The 15,936-nt window shown below is 38.9% G+C and overlaps 2 protein-coding genes across 3 annotated transcripts in view; both read left to right on the forward strand.

Moving 5' to 3' along the window:
• LOC127493249 (uncharacterized) overlaps positions 1-14,539 on the forward strand; it is a 158,201-nt gene extending 143,662 nt beyond the window's left edge. Inside the window, exon 4 of the mRNA XM_089333530.1 lies at positions 14,410-14,539. The gene's annotated coding sequence lies outside the window, so the exon portion shown is untranslated. The remainder of the gene's footprint in view (positions 1-14,409) is intronic.
• The window catches only part of HS3ST5 (heparan sulfate-glucosamine 3-sulfotransferase 5), a 186,169-nt gene continuing 184,531 nt past the window's right edge, over positions 14,299-15,936 (forward strand). Inside the window, exon 1 of one of the 2 annotated variants that reach the window (XM_089332751.1) lies at positions 14,299-14,598. The gene's annotated coding sequence lies outside the window, so the exon portion shown is untranslated. The remainder of the gene's footprint in view (positions 14,599-15,936) is intronic. The other variant, XM_008263391.5, reaches the window with a different exon arrangement.

The following is a 15,936-nucleotide window of genomic DNA, read 5'->3' on the forward strand; positions in this document are numbered from 1 at the left end:
CTCCTTTTTAACCTTATCTATATTATTACTGAGCACTTAAAATGATATTTTTACCATGCAGGTATTGGAATTTCGGGTCTCATGACCAGCTTTATTCCATAGGAATGAAAGCAGAGTTATATGCAACTGAACAGTATGTAAAACCTGAGAAGACAAAAGTAGAACTGGCTCTCCAGGACTCTAGTTATGCTTAACCACATGACTTAAAAATATAATTTGGCATCTCAGAATCTCTCTTTTAACTGCAAGTTAGAGTTTTCTGTTATATCCAGCCTGCTAAGGGAGATCTGTGAAGTGACCAGCCTGCTAGAGAGCCCCCTGTAGTAACCTGGGGTAACTGGACTCCAAGGGGTACACTGTTATCACAAAGGTGCCAGCACGCTTGGAGGCAAGAACATATAGAGCATTTCCTCAGTGCTCCAAATTTGCATGGGGGTCATTACCACCATTGCAGGATACATGAAGAGGCAACACTTCATGCCAGGATGCTAAGTTCTTGGGTGATTAAAAGACTTAGTTCATATCTGAAACCAGCCAGTAGGATTCTGAGTGAATCCTGGACTTCTGCACCCTGAGAATTACTAGGGAATTTCATTGCCATGCATAGGGCTTGTGGCATCATCACTATGAATCTAGTGAAGCAGAAGAGGCAGTCTGCTGGCACCTGAGATGTATTACTTAGGGTCTTTCCTGGCATCCCAAATACTGGGAGCCTTTTACTGCCATCACAAGATAATCTAGCCATAGGAGGCATGGACAACCCATGTCTAGAGTACATTCCAGAGTCGTAGAAACCAGTGTAAAGCTGAAGAAAATTATAGTGCTCCTGATCAGGCACACAGCGTATGACCTGCTATGGAAGCGAGCATATTGGAGGTGGAGTCTGTTGCCCAACTTCTGGTGAGGGTGTAAGTCCCCATGGGGCTGCCATCTTGATGATCACATGTCCCATAAGGGCCACTCTCTTGGCAATGGAAGTTTCTACCCTCTACCACTGGATGTCTTTCCTAGGCAGCAGAATCTGTTCCATTAGCAAATGAAAAACCACGTGCCTGCATGCTATAATTAAAAACCTTAAGACAAAAACTAGTCAGCTACATAAAATCTAAAAATGGAATGCTGTCTACCGCCTTGTTCCACAGTAAAAATTAACCTTAAAAGCACATTACAAGCAACCTGGAAACACTTATAAATCAGCAAGTGTTCATGAACTGGCCCACTCTCTTTGCAAATTCCATTAACTCTAGCAGGTTTTATTGGTATTTTCTGCCATGCAACTACCAAAATTAGAAACACCAAAGACACATTTGCATTTTAGCTGACCTTTCTGAGCCTAAATCTCTGAAAGAAGAGAGACTGGAGTATAGAGAGATTTTCAGGATCTACAAACAATGTACTGCTGAAACAAACACCAACTCACACCACTTAACACACTGCCATTTCTGGAGTGAGGGAGAGGTGAGGTCTAGATTCCTATTCCAGGTCCTTGCTTTCTAGTTAGAGAAGTTTTCTAAGTAAAGGCACACATATGGTACATAAAGTGGAAAAGGTTATTTGAAAGGTGAGAAAGCACACACAACAGGTGTGGGCATAGTTGAGGAGTGGAGTGGGCCAGGAAGGTAAAGGAGTGGAGAAGGGAAGCAGAAAGAGGCAACTCAGTGTTCCCTGTCATCCCAGTCTCCAGTCAAAGGTGACAGACCCTGCCAGTAGCCAGCTTCTTTTATAACATCAGGAGAGGAGTAGCTATGTGGTACATCCAGACCCAGTCCCAACTGAAGGGAAATACATCCTTAGATGGGTACTGTTTGACAGATAGGTCAGTAGGATTGATATCAGAATTGACCCCCTAAAATATATATGAAAATGTGACCCCTGAAAGTTCCCCAGAGGTTAAGTCTGGGGTGCCACATATGTTACGGGAATGTGGGTTACCATGTGATATCACCATATGCTTATTAATAAATCCCCAATATTAATAAGCCCAAGAGGGTTCTCGCCTAATATTTAGAGAAGAATTCTAAATACTGGCATAAACAAAGGAGGCAGCATGGTACATTTTAAGCTTTTATTTAGTGAGAGAAATCATAGGAGAGTGAGAGCTTTATCTAAGAGAGAGAAAGGGGTAAATCTGGGTTCATACCGAGTACCAGGAACCATCCACATGGAAGAGCATCTAGGCGAGGAAGCCTAGAGCGGGTGGCCTGAAGGCCACACGCCATGGAGGCACAGAGCTATAGCAAGCCCCCTCCTGGCAAGAGGCCAAGGAAAAGAAGAAACCAGACACACTGTGTCCCAGGCTTTTAACGCACATCTGAAGGGGAGTGGTTGGCCAGTGGGCACTCAGGTGTGGCCAGGTAGGGGCATGAGGTCATCCAGGGGCGTGGTGAAGGCGTGGCCTTCCAGCTCACAAACCTAATCCATTTTAACATATATGCCTGCCTACTTCAGGATTATATAGAGCAGGGCAGGGGGAGGGGAAAGAGAGGCTTCCAGCACACGGCCCTAACCTACCTATCCCATATCACCTTCACAAAGAAATGAAGATCCAAAAATTGATAGAACTATTGGCACCCTATCTGTTTGGGGTTATGGCTAGAATTGTTGATACCCTGTCTGTATAGGCTTATGCCTATTCCTACTGCCATTGTCTCATAGACCACATGGAACCCCTGCAAGTTCAGAGAAAGGGACCAGAGTTAAATATAGATAACACAATAGGGCCACCATTCCCATATCCTAGTTTCAAACCACAACTCTGGTTTCTTTGCTGTGTCCTGAACAAAGAAACACAGAAGAGATGAAATTCTAATCCTAATATGCTTATTACTAACTCCACACATCCTTTCCTCTCCAAGGAAATCCAATTCCAAGGACAAGGCCACTCTTAGCCCCCTTTAGAGCTTTAGCAAAGTGCACACTTAATTTTAGCTGCCAGATTTACACTCTCAATTAGATACTGTGGTGCCATGAACAACCTGCACAATCTGCCTACATTAATGCATCTTGCTAAATGAAAATTAATGACAACAAAATCTAGATCAAGGAGGATTTTTTCATGTGTATGATGAGATTAAATATCTTAGCAAATAGAAGTCATTCAAGAAAGCAAAATATGCTCACAACTTTGAAGTTTGTAGTTGAGCACTTGCTTATGATTTTTTTATAATCTTAATTTCTTATTACCTTCAAAATTTCTTACTTTCAGTATATAAAGTGCTTAAAGTAGGAAAGGCATTATCTATGTCCTTGAGGAAGTCTTAAGTTCTGAGTTTAGATAATAGAAACTATTTTAAAATAAAAATGCACACATGATGATTACAGGTTCTACATTGATATTACACCTAGACTTCATTTATTTTTCAACAAAGCAATGGTGCAGAGGAGCACTGACAACGTGTGGAATTGAAGATGAAGAAGGTCTTCATGTAGAATGACCTTTTGACTAATGTACACACACACACACACAGATAGAGAAAAAGAGAGAGAGAGAGAGAGAGAGAGAGAGAGAGAGAGAGAGAGAGATGGTCCTTTGGCTTTTCTTTATTCTACAAGCTCTAATATTCAACCTTGTCCATAATCCATCCCATCAACCTTCAGTACTTCATAGTACTGCAGAATATCTATCCAGCTCTCTTCTAAAGTAACCTTTAAGCTCTTTCTTAAATTTTCTTATTTTTGTCACCTCTTGCTTAGTGAAAATCCCCTGTCTGAATAAGCAAACTATGCCAATTCCAATCTGTGCACTGATGCACTCTCCTTTGGCCGAAATACCACATGCTCTGTGGGCTGATTTTGTGTGGTCCATACGGACACTACTAAGCAAGTTCTGGACCTTCCTCTTTTAAAGTAAAGGTCACCAATGTTTTCCTAGAAGTTAACTGTATAGGCCGGGTCTACATTTCAAGATTGGAGAGTTTCACTCATTCAATAAAGGATCCTCAAGCAACTTTTTGATTAAATTAGATTTTTATCTTTTTTTAGTTAAACTTACCCTCACTACTTCTGTAGCAGTGAATTTTGCATTTCACATTTTGGGACTTGCTAAGATATGTTGAAAGTAGAGTTTTGAAAAGCTTAGAATTCTAAGTTTCTGTAGGTAATTAAGCACCTTGTAATATTTTTGTTAAATATTAATGAGAAAATACAATTTTCCTGTTATATTCTAACAATATTCATGTTTTCTCTGTTTCCATTCCTCTACCTATCTTCCCTATTAATTAATACTTTATCTTATCTCCATGAAGGTTGCTGTGCTTTTCATTCCTTAGTGAAAAATCTTAACCTCACCTATGTGGAAAACTGGAACTGGAACTGGAACTGAGAGTTCAGAGTAATGGACAAATTTTGCCTGTGTGTGTGTAAAGAGACTTTCCCCAAAATTCCAGAGTCATCTACTCTTAAGCACTAGTAGTATTTGCAACACATATAGAAGATGGTTTGAAAAGTTCCACTGAAAATTTTCATTATCTTCTATTTTCCACAGACCCTTTGAAGTCATTTCATTCAGTAATTCTCAACTCAAGTTGCATGTTAAAATCACCTGAAAATATCTGAGGCTCAATTCCCCCACCCAAACCAAGTGAACCAGGACCTTTGGGGACATGGACTAAGCATTGATATTTTTAAAACCCACTTATATATTCTAAAATACATCCAAGGTTTATTTTTTTATTTTATTTTTTATTTTTTGACAGGCAGAGTGGACAGTGAGAGAGAGAGACAGAGAGAAAGGTCTTCCTTTTCCGTTGGTTCACCCTCCAATGGTCACCGCAGCCGGTGCACTGCAGCCGGCACAGTGCGCAGATCCAAAGCCAGGAGCCAGGTGCTTATCCTGGTCTCCCATGTGGGTACAGGGCCCAAACACTTGGGCCATCCTCCACTGCACTCCCTGGCCACAGCAGAGAGCTGGCCTGGAAGAGGGGCAACCGGGACAGAATCCGGTGCCCCGACCAGGACTAGAACCCGGTGTGCCGGTGCCGCAGGTGGAGGATTAGCCTATTGAGCCATGGCGCCGACCCCAAGGTTTAAAGCTTACAGTTTAGTCCAACTTTTTTATATATGGGAAGAACAAATAAAAGTTACTCAGGGAAAAGTGATTTATCTCAGGCCATAGCAGATACTGGATTAGAAGCCACTTTACCTAACCTCACGTGAGAGCTATTTTCATAACAATCCAGTGCTCACATTTGGTTTTATTTATTTATTAATTTATTTTGCTTATTTGAATTTCCTTTAATAATAACATTAATGAGGGGGGTGTTTGGTGCAACAGTTAAGTTGCCACTTGCAATACACACATCCCATATTGAAATACCTGGTTTGGGTCCCAGCTACATTGCTTCTGATTCAGCTTACTCCTGGTGCACACCCCTGGGAGTCAGAAGGTGATGTGCCAAATACTTGGATCCCTGCCACCTATGTAAGAGACCTGTGTTGAGTTCCAGGTTCCTGGCTTCTACCTAACCTAGCTCTAACTGTTGTGAGAATTCAGGGAGTGAACTAGCAGGTGGAAGATCTCTGTCTCTCTGTTTCTGTTTCTCTCTTTCTATCATTTTGCTTTTCAATTAAAATAGAAAATAGGTAAATGTTTTACGTTAATGTCATTAATAGAAGGAATCACATTTCTTAAACTTTTTTGTAAAACAGATTTTTTCTGACAACGAGAAATGAGACTATACAGTAATGTAAACTAGCACATGAATACCCTCTATTTCCCAGCATAATTTACCTCTTTCCTTTTCATCAAAATATATTATTGTATATTAAATATGCATTTTGTGTATTAAAATACCTTCAAAACTCTAATGTTGCATATTCCAGAAGATATCCTAAATCATTTTAGCATATGTAGACCCATCTTTAAAGTCATCATATAAAATATGTGCACCTCACCTTCTGAGAAACATTCCGACAAACATTCCGACAAAGCACTGATAACATGGATTCAGAGTCAGTAGTATTGAAAATATAGTTGTCGGCCGGCGCCGCAGCTCAACAGGCTAATCATCCACCTAGCGGCGCTGGCACACCAGGTTCTAGTCCCGGTCGGGGCACTGGATTCTGTCCCGGTTGCCCCTCTTCCAGGCCAGCCCTCTGCTATGGCCCAGGAGTGCAGTGGAGGATGGCCCAAGTGCTTGGGCCCTGCACCCCATGGGAGACTAGGAGAAGCACCTGGCTCCTGGCTTCGGATCAGCACGGTGCGCTGGCTGTAGCACGCCTGCCGCGGCGGCCATTGGAGGGTGAACCAACTGAAAAGGAAGACCTTTCTCTCTGTCTCTCTCTCTCTTACTGTCCACTCTGTCTGTCAAAAAAAAAAAAAAAAAAAGAAAATATAGTTGTATATTTTCCTGTTCTTTCATATTTGTCTTTTATGTATATGCATATCTGATTGAGTCCATCAGAGTCTAAGATATTTCTGTTCAGCATAAAATTGAAGTGCCAGTTGTTGTGTGGTGTATGTTATTTCTTGTGGAAAGATGGGAAAGCATATAAATGCATCATGGCTGTGTTCAGAAGGAATGCAAATCCTGTCTTGCCTATACCAGAAATAAATGAAAATGGTAATAGATAAAAGCTAGAACCATTTTTCTTTTTTGTGCTCATGAAAAATATCATGTATAGTGATCACCATCATGCATTAGGTGTCCACTGTAAAGTAAACATTCTGTAATGGGCAGAAAAATGTTAAAAAACACAGCCACTACCCTCAGCAGATTCCTTCTCCCAAGAAAAGATCTGAAAAAAATCCACTTATTAAAAGCAAATAAGCAAATTGACTTTAAAGTAGTTGGGAGTAAAGAATAAACATCCAAATTTTTTAAAAACTTAAGGACAGTCTATGAATTATGACTACAGTTATATGCAGCGACAGAATTTTTCAACCTATTAGAAGTATTCAATAAGGACTTACTTATCTAGTTGGACAATTGAACTGAGTGTCTCTATGTATAAGTGAGTGTTACTTTGAGTTGTTGTTATAGTTTATGAACTATCACTTTATTCAAAGAACAGAGACATTCAACAATAGCCTGCATTTTAATGTTGACTTAAAAAAAACTCTGAAAGGGACCAAGGAATAAACCATGTAGGATGAAGTAGACCAGATAGCTGTGTATAATGAACTCCATAATGCATCTGCTGTTGTAGAACTTGCTACAGTTCGGAATACAGATTTTGGCATTATTGGCCCAAGAGTTTGGCTCAATGAGGCAATCTCTGCCTGGTCAGCCTCACTAAGAGCTGAACTTACTGAACTATAAGGTCGATTTCACGAGCAGGACCATTAATTCCTCTACAACATTGGTGTTCACGGTATGCCCTATCTATAGTGCCTCTCTCTGGTCCAGAATCACGGGGGGAACTGGTCAGTAAGCATGAATGGTTGTGATGGATGCATAATCCATGAAGAAAAATCTGAGGGACCACGGAATAAGTGACTTCTCTGGCTACCGAAAGATTATAGATCCTGGTCAACAAGGGCAACTTCTGATTCTTCGATATTCTCTTCCTCATTCTCAAAGCCATTAGAGATCAAACCATATTCCACAGGATTCTGGGATTCTGTGTAATTATTGTTTTGTGAGAGACGCATTCTCTTAAAAAGAAAAAGTAAAGCTTTTACTTTGATTTAGTCATCCCCTATTCTAATAGAATTTTAGATTCTCTAATCACATTCCAGTCCAGCCTTTTTATAATGAAATTATTTTCAGATCTCTTAATGAAGTATGGGCATTCCAAAACTCTTCAAATAACAAAGGTGGATCATCTAGGGATAATCATAATACATAGCTTTCACTTGTTTCATTTTCATTGTACAGTGTCATTTCTCTTGTTTCCTTGGGAAATTTTCAAAATTATGAGGGACAGTTTTACTTCTAATAAAAAGAGCTGTCATGGGGTGTTCTGAGAGATGGGGGGAGGGGAGGGGAGGGAGCGAGGGAAAAAGAGAGAGAAAGAGAAGAGGAGAGAAAAGAAAACAAGCAAAGAGAAAAAATAAATAAATAGTGCAGCTTCAACCTACTCCTTGGAATTACAGTTATAGGAAAAATGAAATCATGACTAACACCCTGGTGGAATCTCTTGTTTTCCTTGAAAAGCAACTGAATATTTAATCATGATTCATTGGTTTCCCAAAATATCCTTTAGTACTCTAGGGGAAAAGTGTAAAATAGCATGCTCTCTGATTTTTTAAGAGAACTGTTTATAATAACTCTCAAGATGCTTTTCATGCAGGATGGTTTTTTTTTATTCTTTTTTTTTAATTTTACAAATTCTCTAACAGATTCAATATCCCGAGAAAACTAGAAAGTGTTTATAATTAAACAACAGTCTACAGAAACCCAAAGGCAATTATTTCTTGTATAAATATGCCTTAGGCAACCTTCAACTTGTTTTTACAAAACAGAAGATTAAGCCTGCTCAAAAATTTTATTCAGGCATAAAATTTGCATTGTCTCCTCTGTATTCCCTACCTTCCCTTTACTCTGAATCTCTTCAATCTTAATTCTGTCTACTATTCTACAACTTGGAAAATACTATTTGACTGCAGCTAAGAGAGGCAGAATCCCCGGATAAATATACATGCTGGTGTCCTGTGTAGCATAATAGACTGTGAGCCCCACCATTTCGTTGCTTTTAGGATCCCTGTGCACATTCTCAATTTAGGCTACCTTAGTTCTCTTATTTTGGTTAATGTCAATTTTCACAATAGGATAGAATTTATACATAACTTTGAATCTCCGAAGTTCCTTTTTCTCTTTTCACAACTGGGAATTTGTATCTGGGGTAAGATTTTCCAAAATAATCACTCTCTACTCAAAAAGGCTTCAGCTGTTAGTTACTACAAAATATTGAACTTTTGCTTCACTGTTTCAAACGTAAATGGTATCTAAGAAGAAATGTAAAGTATTTGAAAATATTACAGTGAAAATCAAAAACATTATACTTCAGTGTCTATTTAACTCAAGATTTATCTGAGGTGCCTTTTTGTCTTGCAGATGAATAGCTCCTTTATAATTTTTTTAAGATTTTATTTATGTATTTGAGAAGTAGAGTTACAGACAGTGATAGGGAGCGAGAGAGAGAAAGGTCTTCCATTTGCTGGTTCATTCCCCAGATGGCCGCAATGGCCAGAGCTGAGCCGATCCGAAGTCAGGAGCCAGGAGCTTCCTATGGGTCTCCCATGCAGGTGCAGGGATCCAACCATTTGGCCACAGGCAGAGAATTAACCTACTGAGCCACACCACCAGCACCAGCTCCTTTGTAATTAATCTATGTAAGTTGTGTAGAATTGTGATTACACACAGCATTTTTTCTTCCATTTTTGGACAAAGTAATAATATAATCCCCCTTGTTCATTTCTAATCTTATGGAAAAGTGAAAACCTAGCTATCATGAGAGACAGAATGAATTCAAGTCATTTAAAAAAAGAACAGAGTTTAATTATCAATATGAATAAAATAAAATACTTTCCAATTCCTTACTACTGTATCACATTATTCTACAGGGCAAAAAGAAAAATGTGATGTATCCTTATCTTTAATATACTTATATGTAATCCATATAAGATTAAATACTTACATGTAATCCAGAAAGAAAAATGTAAAGGAAAAGTTAACACAAGGTGGTCCATGGTTCAAGAATAATTGCAAGACCAGAGTTCACTCAACAAATTTGTATTTGGTTACCACTATGTACTAAGACTATGTTGAATGCTGGATATCTAAAAATGAGAAAAACAGGAAAAATCACTGTCATTGAGGGAAGTTAAGCTGGATACTAAATGGGGATGGGGGGGCCGACACTGGCATAGCAGGTAAAGCCACCATCTGCAATGCCAGCATCCCATATGGACTCCGATTCAAGTAAAGCTGACCCCCTTCTAATCCAGATCTCTGCTTATGGCCTGGGAAAGCAGTAGAAGGATGGCCCAAGTTCTTAGGCCCTTGCACTCATGTGGGAGACTGGGAAGAAGCTCCTGGTTCCTGGCTTTGGACTGGCCCATCTCTGGCTGTTGTGGCCATCTGGGGAGTGAACCAGCAGATGGAAGATTCCCTCTCTCTCTCTGCCTCTGCCTCTGCTTCTCTGTAACTCTGATTTTCAAATGAATAAATAAATCTTTAAAAATAAAAGGGTTGGAATGGGGTGAGATGAGGTCAAAGTAAAGTGTTAGTCTTTATCCTAACACATTGAAGGATTTTAAATGAGAGATTGTGATCAATTTATATATTTTTTAAAACATTACTCTAGGATCTTTGAGAAGAATACACTAGAGAGAAATAAACTGATAAAAGACAAAAAACAGGGTCTTGGTGCTGAACATAGAGAGAAAATGGCAAAATTTGACAGCATTTAGAAAGTTAAATAAAAAGGCTTAGTTAATGTAGCCACTGGGTCTCAGGGATGAAAGAAGGATCAAATCTACTCTGATTCCCCTTTTAAAGCCTGTAGACCTGGGTATTTGATCCCACTGATGGCTGATGGTTCTGTTTACAAAATCAGGGAGCACTGGAGGAAGGCTGTGTTCAAGAAGAGGGTTTTTGTGTGTTCAGTTGCAGACAAATTCTGTTTGAAGAGTCTTCAAAACATCCAACTTGAGATGTCACGTATTCTGTTAGAAGTTAAAGTCTGGATATAAGAGGAAAAAACATTTAAGCTAAAGATAACATTTCAGACTCATTATCAAATGATACCATCGTGGACCTTGATGAGTTCTCATTAGTTTACCCTGAACAATGAAATAGCTTATGTTAGGGTTCTGTCATGAACAGCAATTTGGAATAGCTTCATGAGGAAGGAGGGCCAAATCATGAAAAAAGAAAGATAGAATATAGGTAAGAAGAAAGATATGAAGTAGGAGGTGCACAATGAGAAAACAAATACATTGGGATGAGTGTTTGTAGCAGTTCAGACCTAGCTTGGGAGGTCTGTGTCCCATACAGATTGCTGAGTTCAAGTTCCAACTTTGCTTCCAATTCCAAATTCCTGCTAATGTGCACCCTGAAAGGCAGCAGGTGATGACTCAAGTACTTGGGTCCCTGCCACCCATATAGGGCATCTAGGTTTTGTTCCAGGCTTCTGACTTTGGCCTGGCCTACCTGTAGCCATTGTGGTCTTTTGGGGAGTGAGCTAGTAAATGGAAGATCTCTCTGTGTCTTTGTCTGTCTGTTTATCTGTCTGTCTCTCTGCCTTTCAAAAAAGTAAGAAATAATAAATAAATATGAATAAATAGGACAAAAAGTTCTATTTGATGTAAGTAAGAGGCCATTTAGGCTTAACCAAAGAAGGAAATCTAGAGGCTCACATTTAACTGGAAAGTATTCGTCTCATCTGCAAGTCTTTACCCTGGAGTAAAACAAAACAGCGTGCTCAGAACCCAGTTCCTCTTCTGTTTCTCAGTTCTGTGTCTTTTGTGTTCACTTAATTTGGGGCATATTGCCCTCTCATGACCCAAAGATGGCTGCCAGTAGTTTCAGAGGTTACATATTTACATGCTTATTACTAGCAAGAAGAACAAAGTTTTTGTTTTTGTTTTTACATAATAGAGCAAAAAAGACACTGAACCATAGACCAATTGATTATTAAGGCAATATGCTCATCCTTATAATTGTAGATAGAGGTTAAGATAAAGTGATTATTTAAGCTAACTAGAGTGCATTTCTGGAATGGGGATAAATCCTCCTACCAAGCCACATACAGTGTTAGAGAGGGGGATAGGAAACCTAGAATGGTGTATATTACAGGGAGAGTGAAGTGATAGGTTAAAGACCTTGGATCCAGTATAATAAAGGTATCTCTTGAGTTTTCACTAGAAGACTGATGGAATCAAATCAATATTTTAAGAAGCCTTACAGCAATGGTAGGACATATGGCAATGTTTAGGGCAAAGAGAAATTTATTAAGGAGTCTATGACCATAGTCTGGTAAAAAAGATAGTGAAATCCCAGACTGTAATTGACAAAGAAATGTTGACAAAGGAAGAGAGTAATGAAGTGGTGATATAAATATTTAAAAGAAAGAATCCACAGGAATCAGCAAGATGACAATCATGGACTTTGAAAGAAATTGCAGTGATTCCAACTGAGGTCTGCAGTATTGTGGTAGCTTTGGTACCAAGGCAGAGATGACATTCTGCCTTTCTCCTGCCGTGATACTCCTTAACCCTCTTCTTCTAAACCCAGTCCTGATCTAGACTTTCCATTCCATTTTGTTCTGACTAGTTACCATCATCTTGTGTCCCATTATTCCCCATATGCATAACTTTCCCAGGATTGAAAAACAAGGCAACTTCCTCCCTTGGTTGTAAAGGCTATCCTTGACTCCACGGAATGAGATCATTTCTTATTGTAAATTGCAGGGAGTTAAAAGATGGATATCACTACAGTCATTGCAGTGGCACTTTGGAGTACTTTTTAGCAAACGTTTTTGAGAATTTTGTCAACGAATAATGCTTCTGTTAGCAAGAACTGGTAGCCTTATAGTTTAAATAATTGAAATTCCAGAGGAAACAGTTAGTGGAGTTGGTTCAGTTGCTCATTAGTAACAGATCCTGGGGCAGCCTTTGGCCAAATAGTTAAGCTACCAGTTGGGATGCCCACATCCAATATCAGAGTGCCTGGGTTTCAGTTGTAGCCCTGCTCCCAATTCCAGATTCCTGCAAGTGCAAACCCTCTCAAGCATCAGATCATGGCTCAGGTAGTTGGGGCCCTGCCACCTACATGGGTGACTTGGATTGAGTTCCTTGCTCCTGGCTTTGGCTTGGCTCAGTCCTAGACATTGTGGGTATTTGGAGAATGAACCAATGGATGCTCCCCACCCCCACCATGCTGTCTTTCTCTTTCCCTCTTAAATAATAAGCAAGTTTTTGTGTTTCACTGGACTTATATTATGTCTAACACTGTGGTAACAAAATAGCTGCTGTGCCTCCAAATATCACATTTTAATTCAAGGCAAGCAAATATGTGGACAAGAGAAGCAGAAAAATTTATATTTATAAATAAAGCAAAATTACTCCAGAATTTCTTACTCAGTATATTTATTGTTTATTGGACAAAACGGGGTGATATGACCACTCTTAGCAGTAAGGAATACTAGGAAAATTGAACCCTTGATTGTTCTCTATTTGTGACACATAGTAAAGAACAAGATAGTTGAGAATAGATGTTGAGTAGCTAAGCAATAGAATCTTCCATGAGAACTTTTGTTAAACAGTATACTCTCTACTTGTATGTGTATTGCACTCTTGTCATTTTGTATTTGACCTAGTGTTTATCTATACATTTTGTTTTTTTCTACTCTTTAGGACCATACTTGTGTGAGCAATTACCAATTTAAAAATAGATGTTTTATGCCCTTTTTCTGTTAAACATTACCAACTTCTTAACTCATTCAACAGAGATGCAAGAATTTTTGTTTCCCTGAGTAGGCAACACAAATTGACTAGAAAAATATCACTATTGTTTGTACCAGATTATCTTGGTAAAAATTATGTGAAATACTACCAAATGAGTTCATAAGAAGTTAATGAAAGTATCCCATTTTATCTTTCAGAATGTGGTAGGATTTCATGTAAAGATACTTTCTGGCACTGGCATTGTGGTGCAGTGAGTTAAGTAACCAGTCATGATGCAGGCATCTTATATGAGCCCCTGTTTGAGTCCCAGCTGCTCCACTTCTGATCCAACTCCCTGTTAAAGTGCCTGGGGAAGCATCAGATAATGGTCCAAGTGCCTGGGCCCCTGCCACCCATGTGGAACACCTGGATGAAATTTCAGGCTGCTGGCTTTGGCCCGGCTCAGCCCCTTTGGGCTTTTGTGCCCATCTGGGGAGTGAACCAGCAGATAGAAGACCTCCCTCTTTTCCCTCTCCCTTACTCCTCTTTCTCCCCCTCTCCTCCTCCATCCCCCTCTTCATCTCCTTTCTGCCTCCCTTTCCCCTTCTGCCTCTACCCCTCTTGTTCCCCCTTTCCTCTCCACCTCACCCTCTCCTTCTCCCTTTCCTTCTCCCTCTTCCTCTTTCAAATAAATATATTTTTTTTAAAAAAGTGTTAAGGTGTTAAGGACATTTCCAAGGGACTTCATCAACCTTGACTTAGAAAGGTATCACCAAAATGTAGCACCTGTATATCAAATATAAAATTGGTAATTACACTTCCTGATGCAATATTCAGAAAAGCTAGTCAATTAAAGCAATATGAATTCAACCAGATTTCTCTGCAGGCAGCATCATCACGCAATTCTGACTTCACAATGACATGAAATTTTAAATGACAACTGTGCTAAATCAGGGAGCAGCAAACTCAGGCCAAGTTTAAATTTAGTAACACTGCTAGTTTACTGAAAATAACCTTCTCCATAGCAGATTCTCCATGATTTACAGGTGACCGACCTTTTGCTTTTCTGTTCTCTTTAGAGATAATCAGGTGCCCCCTGGCTCAGCATCAGCGTCTTGTGTTCTCAGCAGCAATTCTGGTGGCCACCTCAGGCGTCTCTTGGCCAGTGTTGAATCCCTTGGAAGTTAAAGAGAAAACCGACACATATATTCTTCACAGTTTCTGTCCCACATGTTCAGAGGTTTCTGGATGAGCATAAGAATTTGAAGGTAAGTGAACTTTTGAGATAACTCACATTCTTTGTAACTCTTAAGTAAATCAAAGGTGAATAATATATTTTAATAAAATACACAAAACTAAAAGCAGTGATTATTGCAAGAAACATAGCTACCTATGTGCATTTTTAAAGTGAAAAAGGGAGTTAAATGAAATGTAAATTTAAAAGTTATGTCATGTAAGTGCACAGTGGAAGTCTTGGTATTTGATCATCAGCTTCACACTAACAAACAGGACATGCTGTGGTTCTCAAACGTATATGTGCATATGAGTCCACGAGGGGAAGGAGAAGTTCTGAGATGATGGTTCCTGGACATATTTCACAGAGGCTTAGATTCACGAGGACTGAGCTGTGCTCCAGGAGTCTGCATTTTACAGTTACCTCTGTCACTGCTCCTGCCAAAGCGACCCCAGTGCTAGTGGGTGTTGGGCTTTAGACAAACTCTGAAGCTGGCATTCAAAATAACGTGCTTTTCATTTTCAAACTTCATATTAAACTGAGGCTTTTATGTTAGCTGTTTCCTATAAGCATAAGACTAAATAAGGAAAGGGTGAATTTAACACAGGGACACTAAATTTGTGTTACTGATCCTCATTACTCAATGTGATAACCTAATTGTCCAGTGTTCCTATCTCTCTCAGAGTGGATAAACCTGCTGTTACTCTCTTTAGCTGTTACTTTATTGTGCTCAATGCTTTAATTTATTTGAGTGTTTAGAGTTATTGGATCTTAGTATAATAAATGTCTAGAAGATGAAAATAATGTGTTATTACCAGGCTTGGTTAAAATTTTTTACATTTTGAGGGTTGTATATTCTCTTCATTTTGAAAACTCAGCCTTAGATTTCAAAGGAGTAGGTAGAAAACTTAATCTTTTGTTACTTTTGTCCTTTGCAGATAAGAACTTAGAAATTATTTGGTGTATATATAACACATTGCATGTATACTTAGTGAATGTCACTTTACTGTATTTCTGTATCCTTTACTCAAATAGCAACTTCCTTATTACTATATACAATTTTAAGATTGCTTTTTTTAAATTCTAGTGAAATAAGTGATTAATGTGGACATACTCAGATCTTAAGTTATGATGATTCCTTGAAGGTCAATATAAGTGTGATATTATTTTTATATTGAAGAATAAGTTTGTAAGTCAAAATCCTTTTATTGAATTTCCAACTTATAAGCATACTTTCTTACTTTTTGTTGGTTGTATACACTTATTAACATTGCATACAATTTCTTTACCATAAAATATCAAAAGTCAAATATAATCTCTTTATCAAAAAAATTCCTTACATGACAATTACATATAGCCATTAGTATTACAC

This window comes from Oryctolagus cuniculus, chromosome 5, assembly GCF_051225735.1.
Source record: "Oryctolagus cuniculus isolate XC-2025 breed Fujian yellow rabbit chromosome 5, ASM5122573v1, whole genome shotgun sequence".
Taxonomy (NCBI): Eukaryota; Metazoa; Chordata; class Mammalia; order Lagomorpha; family Leporidae; genus Oryctolagus; species Oryctolagus cuniculus.